The following is a 12741-nucleotide window of genomic DNA, read 5'->3' as shown; positions in this document are numbered from 1 at the left end:
AGTAGACATGATTACATCAGAGCTGAATAAACCACGTAATAACATCCGGATTCTGGATTAGTTTCCTATAACAGCTGCTCTGACAATAACGCCGCTACAAATCGCAGGTTCATTTTATTTTATTAAGTCTCCATAGTAACGGTGCATTACAAAGTGCTGACATGCTGATGAACATGTTTATTTAGGATGATGGAATGAGTCTATAGTAAAGGTGGGGGGGGAAAGAAAATCTATTCAGTTACGTGCCACGATATGTTTGTGCTGCAATTCATGTATCGCCGATCTGACGACAAAATCTTTTTAAATTATTATTATTTAATACTTTATATATTTTTGGATGTGGGGTGGTGGCACGGTCGCCCTGCACCTCCAGGTTCTGGGTTTGGTTCCCGCATCAGGTGTGTGTGGATGTTCTCCCTGTGCTTGGTGGGTTTCCCTGGTTTTTCCTCCCACAGTCCATAAACATGCAGATTAAGCTTATTGGCGTTTCCAAATTGCCTGTAGTGTGTAAATGTTGCCTGGAGGTTTTACGAATGGGAATAAATTCAATGTCCACCATCGGCTTCCATGGATTACTTCTAGTTGGACTACAGAGGTCCCTAGATAGATGGATGGATGGATGGATGGATGTCAAATATTGCCATTCTTGTTTAATCCTGCAGGTGGTGCTGTAAATGATTCCCCCATGGTTAGGCAGCACAGTGTCTTGTCCTGTGTAGTAGGGGCTGAGTATGTTTAAAATTATAACTACATCTCAAAAATAATGTAATATCAAAGCAGGAGTTTTATAAAATTATACCTAGGTATCGCAATATAGGTGATATCATAACCGGGTGATTCCCATCCACAGTCTATATTGTCTTATCTTTAAAGGTCAAAGGTTAGAGTGTAACTTTAGGTAGTTTAAACTTGAATAAAGCTACGATTTCTTAAATAGTTTGCATCTTCACTTTTGCATGACAGCGATAAAACTAAGAAAAGGAAACAACTTAGGACTTATTTTAACGCTATCCGCAGTGTAACCTGTAGAATAGTGTAAATACACTTTTGGCCATGCTTTCTTAAAAAGAGCAAATAATGCACTTCTTTAAGAAACAGATTTATATCTAAATCTCAATCTATAATTCATGATGGGTTACTACTGTAGTTTCACCCTGTCACACTAATTGGCAGGCCCTGTTGTGGAGTTGCTAGGTTGGGTAGTGATTAGCACACACGGTTCTGCTGCACACACACTGTTCATTCACACTGCTTTAATAGAGGTCTCAAGAGACCAGGACACACAGACGCAGAGCCGAGGGGCTTGAAATCCCCAGGGACAACCAACACAAACACACTCTGAAGTGTACCAAGAACAATAAGTAAATATTTGTACGTGTGTGTGTGTGTGTGTGTGTGTGTGTGCACGCTGTACACTGCTTAAATATCTCGGTCAGGTTTCAGGCCCGCTGCCACGGGCTGTCTTAAAGACACAATTCATCCGGGTGACACTGGCACGACTTCGGCTCACGTTCGCCACGCTGTCTGCCTCGTCTTCATCACTGCCTCGTTTAGCTCCCAAACCCTTGGCACTTACAGTCATCATGCACCACACACACACACACACACACACACACATGTACACCCCTCTGGCTTGGAGAGTTTGCACTCTCTCACCTGCCAATCAGATGCAGAAAACAGTCCTCGCAGGCAGAGAGAGCGCTGTGTGTGTGTGTTGTTATCACAGGTTGCATCATGGTTTCAGGACTATTTTCGATTACTTAATCAGATCACACACAGGCGAAAACATAACGCTGAACCACCTTAAAAAATACAGATGTAAAGCAGGATTTATGACAAAGCAAGATTTCTTGGTCCATTTATGGCAAAATAAAAAAAAACTTATTTTTTATTTTAGCGCAGTACTAACTTTAGGTTCTACAGCGACAACCTTGATAAAAAAAACTGATCGCAAAAGAGACACGTCTGTCTGTGTGAACTGTACACACACACATTCACCAACACCACTTGCAGGAACCAGCCATTTCCATAGGTTTGGGTCATTAAAGGAGTTCCTGGGAGGCCGGCGTTTCAGACTTGACTCAGACAAGCGGTCGCTGGCGTACTGCGAAGATTTTCTACCGTGATGTTGTCCAAGCACTGGTGAAACACTGGGATACCTGCACTAGCGTAGCAGAAGATTATTAAAGAGAGATTGTGTTTCTGCGCAATCAAAAGTCCCGCTTTGGCTCGAACGCCCCGCGTACGATGACACACGCACAGTTCATCCACCAAGATCAAGAACCAAGATTATGACATGAGCCGTGTTAAGAAACTGGTTCATTTATAGTCCGTTCACACACTCTGACTCGACTAGAATATGAAACATTCCCTTTGATGCGTCGCTACTTTTACCAAGTTCTTCCTTTAAAAAAATATATTTACAGGGCTTTTAAAACTCACCGTACGCTCTTTATGTGTTTATTTCATTTTTCTTCATTCTGATGCCTTTGTGTGCGTGTTTGTGTGAGTTTGTGCACTTATAGCTAAGTGAATTCACCAACTAAAAGAAATACAGAATTTCAGTTGCATAATAAAAACAATAATAATAACAACATATACATGGAATAATAATAATAATAATTATTATTAATATTATTATAATTTCTGCATATTTATGCTCACAGACTGTTTAAACAAAGCAATCAGCAGGAAAAACTGCCTATTTTGGGAGATCAATAAAATCTCTTATTCCATCCTTCAATTCATCCAACATACTCAGAGTTACATTAAAATAAACATTATTATGTCACATGCATATAATGTTTGCATCTTCGTTCCATTCCCTTCATTTTCCTCTCTAACATCTCAATTAGTTTCTCCTCCATTCCCGTCCTTCCTGGTGTTTGAGGACGGTGTGTAAATTCACTCACTATTCTGTTAAAAAAAATACAGTCTAAATATTTTAAAACCTTAAAACTCGTCGAAGTTCGACCGGACGCATGTTCAAACGGTTGCAGCTTCAAACGGCGGCCATTTTTTATTGCGAAAAAAGAAATGACACAATGGAATGCTAAGTTGCAGACACACAGCAGGGGCGAGCCGGAGAGCCGACAGCCCAAGCACGGCAAATACGGGAAATCCGAACAGGAAGACGTTTGAGATCACAGGCTTGAATCCTGACAATCCGCCTGCCAGCTGAGTCTCGGGGAGTAAAACCAGTCAAGCTTCCTGAGTGAGAGAGATGGAAGGATGGTGTTTTGTCTCCCTCTCTCCTGTCAATCACAGCAACACTCACCAATCAGGGCTGATCTATGAGCTCATGCATGCGTAAGTGAGATAGTGGACAGTGGTTTTCTCTTAGCGTGTTACGCTGCCCTGTGATGCAGTTTGATAACAGTCACTATTTGGTAGCTGTTAGATAACAAGAGAGTTATCAGGTGATCGATCTGGGGAACTAATAGCAGCTCGACATTCTTTTGCCTGATGACAAGCTTGATTGATTTTGCTGCGTTACAATTATGCGGTTTGAGTTCATAGCACTAGCGTTTGTTTCGTCTCAAGCTGCTATATTTTCTTACAGGTTTTGAAATACAGCGGTACCGCTGCATACGAATTTAATCCGTTCCAGGGAGAGGTTCTTAAGGCGAAATTTCATAATGTGAAACGCATTCTCCCATAAGAAATAATGAAAATGCAGATAATCCGTTCCAGCCTGTCAAAAATATTAACAATGTTACCAATTTACTACAATATAATCCAAAAAATTTTTAATCTAAAAAAATCTAATTTATGATTCCTCTCGGCACCGGCTGCTTTAAAAACCAAACTGAAAGCGGCTCCCTTTTCTTCTAGCTACCGTCCTTGATGACATTCTCGGGACCCGTGGTGTTATGGTGTTATGTCTTCACTTAATCTTGCACAAAATGCAAAAGTCGGCACAATGGATAAGTACTGTGTCCTCTGGGTCTGCGTGCATGTGGAGTTTGTATGTTCTCCCCGTGCGTGATGGGTTTCCTTCAGATACCCCTGTTTCCTCCCACAGTCTAAAGACAGGCAGATTAGACTAACAGGCGTTCCAAGTTCCCTGAGTGTGTACTTGTGTGCCTTGCAATGGACTTGTTATAGTCTCCAGGCCTCACATGACCCTAATAAATGCTGAAATGCTTAACAGTCTGCCAAATGCCTAGATGCAGTTTATTATTATTATTTTATTACTCCTCCATACTCCAGTCCAGCAGGTGGCGGTATTGCACAAACTCAAACGAAGAATAAGAATAAATGATAACCTAGTCAAACAAGAGTAACATTTGATCTACTTTAAAGTTATCTAAGTGTAAAAACGTGACTCAATAATAAATGAAAAACTGAACAGCGATTCGATGATTGCGTAATCGATTTAATGACCACCGTCTAGGTGTCAGCACTGAGGGATCTACTGTACTGTAGGAGTTGGGAGTTCTCAGCGATGCGTTTATTTGTTTCTTGACTACTAAGAAACACTAATAACCTCTCACCTCCAGACAGCAATTAAATTAAATCGAACGGGAGACGCTTCTGCTTCCTGAAAGGTTGTTTGGTTGAGAAACTCAGACGAGGTGCAATTAAAGAAATAACAGGATCCCAGATGTGTTTTTTTTTTTCACTCAGTAATAAGGTTTCTGAATGAAAACTCTGTCTTGTTTTGCAATCTGTTTCAGTATGCTGAAGATCATTTTGATACACAACATCATAAGCAGTGTTTTGCGAATTCCTCACGTAGCTCTCGCCGACTTCACGAATATCAACATAATGTTTACTCGGAAGCTCGTTAGGAAGCTCACGAGATGCACTGAGACGCACGAGGATGATGGTCGTATACGAACCTGGGCATTGCATAGCACGTCGCTCTAACCTAAGAGTGAACCTCACACGGTCACCCGAGATGGTCACGGTCATTGTTTATTTATAAACGTCACCGAGACGAGAGCGTACACGAGACGTGCCGTATGTTACTGAGCTCCGTATGGGGTGTACATTATAGGTTTAGCACTGCAATTCAAAAACACATCACAGTGACAAAATGATAACACGGTGTCAAAAAAAAAAACTCTAACCACTAACGCTTCGGATCGATGCCGAGCAGGCGTAAAGATTCGACAGATCCAGCGTTCGAAATTGCACAAAATCACGACTAACCACGACTTTCACTCCACGTCCAGCACCCGCTCTTTAAAAATAGCACTTATTGAGTGACACACACGCACACACACATCCAGCGTGGTATCTTTATTCCTTTTCTTTTTTTTTTACGCTTAAGAGCACTTGACCTGCTGGCGCTGGCTCAGGAAGCAACACGGCTTTGCTTTTAGAGCCGGAGAGATCCGAGCCGCGTGACTTTCCGTCTTCTGCTCTTTATACCGCGAAGGCTTTGCGACCTGCGGTGTCTCTTCCTCCTCCTCCTCCTCCTCCTGAGGAAGAGCGTCCCAGAGCAGATGATGGAGCTGCAGAGAAAGCGTTAAACCCCAGGCTCAGAGAAGAGCCGGAGCTTCAGCTGGATTTAACATTTCCCTCCGTTTAACCGTCAAACATTTACAATCGAAACTTTCAGCATCGTGGTTTATGTCATTTTGATCAGCATGGATTAAAGTATACAAGCGCTCGCAGATATATCTATTTTTTTCCATAAATATGTCTTGGAAAGACTTTTGCATCTATACATCGACATCTATAATAAACATCACTGAAGAATATTGACACTATTTTACATGCTCGTATGCTATTTCATTTATTTTAATTATCATTAGTGGTACTTGTGAAGCAAAGCATAACTTGTATTACCTTTCCGACTTATTAGTCTTTTTTATCATTCTTTTTCCATGCTGTTGGTAGTAGACCCTTGAAAGAGGTGTCAAATCGTGCAGCTTATTGGGGATAGGGGTGCTATGACTTTTCTAAGGGGTGAGGGGTAAATTGTCGCACAAAAAATCCCAGCGACTTAACATTGAGACCAAGCACTAAGCAAGAATTTTGTAGAAATATAAAATTGACCACATTTGAAGAGGCTTGCAAGCTGTGTGAGAACATTGAGGTTAACTTAGGCTTCCCACTTTTCTTGTTACGACTGGTCACAAGAATTTAGTCTGTGACTGGTTAGATGTTTTACTGCATGTGGAGCCAATCAGAGCTCTTTCCTCAGCCAGAGTCCCAGTAAGTAAAAGTAGACACCAGTGCGAGAGAGATGTTTTTGCAGAATTTACCGAAGTGGAATGAAAGCAAAAGTTGCACCGAAGAAACTTAAATGTTACCCCTTCTATCACTGCTCTTACTCTGACTTTAAATTTATTACGATTGTTTGCATAAACTTTTGCTAGCAGGTGTAGCTCAGAGGTTAAGCTGCATTGGACTACAGCTCGGAAAGACCCAGGTTTAAACCCCACGACCACCAAGTTGTGCCTGTTGGGCCCTTGAGCAAGGCACTTAAGTCTCAAGTGCTCAGATGTATAATGAGATAAAAATGTAAGTTGCTCTGGATAAGGGTGTCCCCTAAATGTCTAAATGTAAATAAAATCAATAGCGTGGTCCAGTGGTAAACACACAGTACTTTGACCGTGGTGACCAGCTTTCTAATCTCACTCAGGTTATCAGTTCGCTACTAATATTGCTTTAAAGTAGTTATTGAGATTCATACATTTTCCCACCATCATTTAAACAAGGTTGTTCCATCAGAGTCACTCTACCGCTAATATCAACATGGTCCTAACATTTCATTCCAATTAACATAACTACTATGGTCTGACAAGCAAAAATCAAGAAATGTGCTGCTATACAGTGGATGGTAAAATACGTATAGAGGATCTTCTGTAAAAAGTTAACAATGCAGCTAGAACCTGAAATGATCTAGCTCACAAGCTACTGAAACCTAGCGAACTACCAAAACTCAAACAGCTAGGATTCTCAAGGGCCAGAAGTATTGGAACATTATTCGAAAAAAAGGTTTAAACTGTGTTAAACTGGATTAAACACAGAGGATTGATATCCAAGGGCGTCGCGACCTTGCATGAGGATGCACGTCCGCACACTTCGGTCCACACTGTTGACACTCTGCTAAAGCATCTAAACTATAGACCTGATCTCACTCCATCTGACTTGGTCACCTGTTCGGTCCTGTTCACTTCTGATGAAGAAGCGAAGACAGCGGTGCATTTACATTTCCGCATTTGGTGGACGCCCTTATCCAGAGCGACTTATGTTTTTACCTTATTATACATCTGAGCAGTTAAGGGTTAAGGGCGTCGCTCAACGGCCCAACAGGGGCAACTTGGCGTCGTGGGATTTGAACGTGGGACCTTCAGAACCGTAGTCCAATGCCTTACCCAATGATTTATTTCTCATGTTGTCTTCATATGAAGTTTTTCCTTTCTGCCCTGGCGTCTCCGTCTCCAATGGATTAAAGGTCACGGATCCAAGCGTACGTCCAGATTTCTATAAAATGCTAACTAACACTGTCTGGCTTTGTTTGGTTATCCTGTGTCATGTGTGAATGTGCAAAGTGAACCAAACAATCCATAACCGTTCATTAATCATTAGCTGCGCGTGTGACGTTTTTTTAGGTTGAAGCTGTATCTGCGTAGAAACAATAGCATTAAGTTGGGATTGATGACCCAGACCTCCACACGGCCCTGGAGACTCGGTGGCTGACGGGAGGCTGTCCGGCTACTTGATAAATGCTTCCTGTCCCGCTGCCAAGAGGAACCGACTCGTTCCAAATCAATCGAACCTTGTTATTCGACAATTACCAAGCCCCCCTTTTTTTGTTGTTGTTGCTGCAGCACACAGAAGAAGAAGGTCAGCGGGATACAGGGTTGTAAATAACGCCCAGCGCTGCTTATTATCGCATACTAAATTCCTGACACCTCCATTTTTCCGGTGTTTACCGCTCAATGAGAGGGCGTACGTTACCGGACTCAATGGCCGAGATCCTGGGAGCGATAAAAAATAATCTCACATGATTGACAGTTTTGAAGCATCCGATAAGAATCGCTATAGAGCGCAGTTTCGGAGCTTTTCGGGTACACGACTGATCCGGTGTAATTAAAAGATTATTCGAGTCACAATAGATTAATAATAAACATTTCGATTCCTTTTAATATTCCCCCGCATGCCACTTGCTGTAGAACATCCTGCAATTAAGAGATTAAATGCGATAGCGGTTAGTCACGGTGCTTAACAGATGCTTAAATCAAAAAGGGGGGAAAGAGAAAAGGAAAAAGAGAAAACAAGAAGAGACAGAGAATGTCTGAGGATGGATTGAGCTCTCGAGTCAGCGTGGCACCTCGGGGACGTGCCAGTCCTTCATGCCAAAGGGCAGCATCGATGCTGTCACATCACAGCATCACGCCATGACAGAGCGCCGTTACCATGGCGAGCTCTCCTCCGAGTGGACCCTGACATTCACTTCAGACAACAAGCGAGGGAGGGAAGGGTTGGACGAAGAAAAGGGGAGAAAGAGACAAAGAGTGAGAGACTGAACACACACACACACACACACGCACACAGCCGCAGAGGTTTATGGGTAGAGGCGCCCTCTGCGGCTAATGTAGCCCTCATTAGGTGTGTCGAGAGCCGGTCCCTCCAGGCCACTGTGCTCTGACACCGCAGAGTAACAAGTACATGCTTTTAGCTCCTATTTACAGACGACTTTCCATCATATGCTAAGGTTACATCATCACAAATATGTCAAGCTAACCTCCTGAAAACCTCCCACTGAACACGGATTGTCGAGCATCCTTATTTCTTTGCTACTTTTTTTAGGAGGTTGAATTGGTTACCATGACGGTGCTGAGTCACAGCTAGCGTGACAGATTTGTTGCAGCGTCAAGCCTTGAACTCCTGAATGCTCCCATGACATGATTAAAGGCTCTTTTAATCAACGTGCTTGATCAAAAGATTTTTTTTAATGATCTTAAAAAGGAAAAGGTGTTTAAAAGAAGCCCTGTATAGTAATATGTGTGTCTGAGTGTGCGTCTGAGTGTGCGTCCCACTGAGAGCAAACAGGGAAAGTGTACACTCGACTGGACATGGAAATTACCCCCATCCTGGTGAAACAATGCATCCGGGGGCGGGGGGGGGGGGGGGGGGGGGGTTCGCAGCTGAGAATGCACCAAATTACACACCAAACATCACATCGAAAACTATAAAAGTAACAAGCAACACCGTGAAATGGCTAATCGTTTTAATAGCGCGCTCAACAATTAACAATTAGCGATAATGGCAAACATCTAAAAATACGCCGCTAGAAACTCCTGATAACACTAAGGACGAGTGACACTAGGGAGGGAGCAGCTGGGTAGATGCTTCAGGGCACCACCTGGAGGATTATGGAGAACCGGTGCAATTCTACCACCTGAAATGCTAATATACCGTATATAAATTAAAAAATAATTGTTAGAATATAGTTGCAAGCAGCGATGATCGGGCCCAAGCACCTGCGCCATTGAAATAGGGGGAATTATATGTTCAGACCTCCAAAAAAAGCCCCAGACAATGTCCTCAATATAATGTCATTCAGGAAGTTATCAGACACTTTTTGACATAGGTTTAGAGTGTCTTCATGGCTGAACTGTTTAAGATATCAAAAATCCCTTCGTAATTTTGCATCCTCAGTGTGTTGAGATCTCATCGGCTCGGCTTGGTGGTGATCGGCTAGGGGGAGTATGTACATTAAATTCCATTCCATTCCAAAATAACTGATGTCCTGTTGAGTAGAGCCCATGACATGCACGGTAAAAGTTGTTCAGCTCATGAGTTCTAAAAGTGTACCGGTTTTCGTTTGTATCACGGTCATAGATTCCAACCTGTGTGCTGATTTTCATGACTTTTTGAGCATGTTAAGACAAAAAAATCCTTACAAGCTAGTTAGCTTTGTAGCCCATGAACTGAACGACACGCACAGGTTCTAACTTGAAAATACAGAAAACATCCAACACTGGTCAATAAATGCCAATAATAACTGATTAACAAATAAAACAGCAAATAATGTGCAACACCCCAGATCAATACATCATCAGTGCTTAGGCAAATCAAACATCATTCCAAAACATCAAACAATTAACACTGAATAATTATTAGCCAAACCATCTACAGGGTAAACATCCCAAAACAATACATATACAGCGGTGCCATGGCATATGTACTTAATCTGTCACAGGGGTGAGTTCTTAAGGTGAAATTTCGTATTGCAAAACGCATTGTCCTATAGGAAATAATGTAAATGCAGACAATCCGTTCCAGCCACGCAGAAATATTACCAATTCCCAACATAATGATCATATTTTTGCATACAACAACAATTAAAACATTAAGAAAAGATATGTAAATGAAGTAAAATGTGAAATAAATAGCCATCAGCACCTTTTCTTCTTGCTAACATTCTTTGGACCCATGGTGCTCTGTCTTCACTAAATCTTGCATAAAATGGAAAAAAAATATGAAACACTTTTCACTGACGCAAACAAGTTTTGAACGGCTCCCAGACATACACACGACTTAGACGGCATTTGATTCGGCTCAGTTGCTCAAATGTCGAAAATGCTCTGTATGCCGAGGTTTATTTCTTACAAAATGTAAATTTTTAAGGGGAAAATTCATAAAGGAGGGCATTCGTATGCTGAGGTTCGACTGTACTTATAATGTACCTACTGAATACTGGACATACTACATACTGTATACCACTTCAGTATACACATCAACTTCTGGTTATATATGTTTATCAGTACAGTTGCATCCCGACATGCCTTTATATCATTCAGTGGTTTTCAATAATGTGTACATTGTTAGTAATTACAGAAAAAGTGTTTGTGTTTATCGAATCCTGAGTAATCCTGTCCTTTTGTAAGCTACCTGACTGCAACACTGCAACCGTCATGCCAGCTGTTATCAAGTCGCAGCGCTCTAAACCATGCCTTCCTGCCCTCTTAATCCCAACATTTGTATCCATATTGATTATTTGATAATACGCAAGTGAAGCTAAAGTGAAGCTACAGCATCATAATATCCCTATTCATTCATCATATCACTATAAATCTATCCTGCGCCCGCTCTTCCGGCTGAGTGCTGAACAGGCTGAATGGATGAGAGCTGCTTGGGATGCACCACACACACACACACACACACACACACACACACACACAAACACACATGCACACAAAAGCAGAAAAGCAAAAAAAAGTCACGAAAAAAAAAAAACATTCACAGTTGCTCGGATTTGTAAATACGCAATCCGCTGAAGGGTTGATTGATTTCATTCAGATCTTTGACGAATGCGCGAAACTTTACTTTACACCACGATTCAGACCGACTCATAGATTTGGTGGCGGTTTCGTGATTTTTAACTCTAAACTAAGGGAACTGATCTCAGCTGAAGCAGGTAGAAGGAAGAGAACAATCAATAAATCATCAAGGCCAGTTTCCCATTGTGCTGGATTTCAAACAAGAATTTTCACTAATAATTTACTTGTGTCCTGGATATCAGGTTCCACTCTGGCTCCGCCCCCTCATCTTGAAAAGAAGTAGAAAAAGTACACAAATCCAGTACCAGGTAAAATATGATTCAAGTACAAGTAAAAATCCAACATTTCCAGTGTAACATTTTACCAGTCACATATCCCGAAGGCACCTTGGCTTAGTGGTTAGCACTGTCGCCTTGGACCTCAAGGGTCCGGGTTTGATTCCATTTGTATGGAGGTTCCATGTCCTCCTCGGGCTTGGTGGGTTTCCTCCAAGTTTTTTGGTTTCCTTTCACAGTTTTAAGATATGCAGATTAGGTTCATTTCTCAATTGCCCGTAGTGTGTGAATGTTGACCAGACAACCTACCACGATCGTAAAAATGGGAATAAATATAATGGCCATGATCATTGGCCTCCACGGTCCCTAGTTGAACTACAAAGGTTCCTAGATGGGTGAATCGATTTACGTTTCTACTTGAGTAAAAAGTTCTTCCTCGTCCTCAGCGGTTGGAATTCAGCAGGTTGATATAATAAAGCTGATATTTCACTCTAGCCTTACTTAAAAAATTATAATAATAAAAACATCACATGATTCCTTCCCTGATTGTGTCTTGTCTAGAACCTTTCATCTGCTTTTTATCCGGCACTTCCACACACTCTATCTTTTCTACGCTCCTTTTCAGTACTGCTCTGAGTAAAAAGTTTCATCACTGCCACCTATACAAGTACTGACCTTCAAATTTACCGGAAAATTAAAAGTTTTTTTGCCTGTGTTTGTGGTTTTGGGGATCCTGCTATTGGTGAGTTGCCACACCCGATACTACCCAGCCACTAGATGTAGTGCCGGTCCCAAGCCCAGATAAAATGGGAGGGTTGCGTCAGGAAAGGCATCCGGCATAAAACCTGTGCCAAGTCGTGTGCAGTTCGGATGGTCCGCTGTGGAGACCCTTTGACCGGACCATCTGAAACAAGCATTAGTATTGAGCTTGTATTAGCAAACAGTAGCCTTTACGTCATAGTAAAGGTCCCTCTCTCACTCTCGCTTCGCTTCTTGACTGTAGCACGTCTACAACTGCCTCCGCTTCAGATTTCAAACACCTGCTACATGATTAGGCATTTCATGGAGGGAAAGCTAACCATGCAAATACGCAGACATGTAGTGATATAGAAAGTACAGATATTTGTTGCAGGATGTTATAGAGTAAAAGTAAAAAGTATCCACAAGTATAAAACAAATAAAGTAAAATACACATACGTGAAATACGCACTTAAGTA

General features: G+C 41.8%; 1 protein-coding gene across 2 annotated transcripts in view; it reads right to left on the bottom strand.

The window, feature by feature from the left end:
- Positions 1-12741, bottom strand: part of xkr4 (XK related 4) — a 59268-nt gene that overhangs the window by 18916 nt on the left and 27611 nt on the right. The gene's annotated exons all lie outside the window — the stretch shown is intronic.

The sequence above is a fragment of the Clarias gariepinus genome, chromosome 25 (genome assembly GCF_024256425.1).
Source record: "Clarias gariepinus isolate MV-2021 ecotype Netherlands chromosome 25, CGAR_prim_01v2, whole genome shotgun sequence".
NCBI classification, from domain to species: Eukaryota; Metazoa; Chordata; class Actinopteri; order Siluriformes; family Clariidae; genus Clarias; species Clarias gariepinus.
This window is presented reverse-complemented; position numbering and strand designations above follow the sequence as displayed.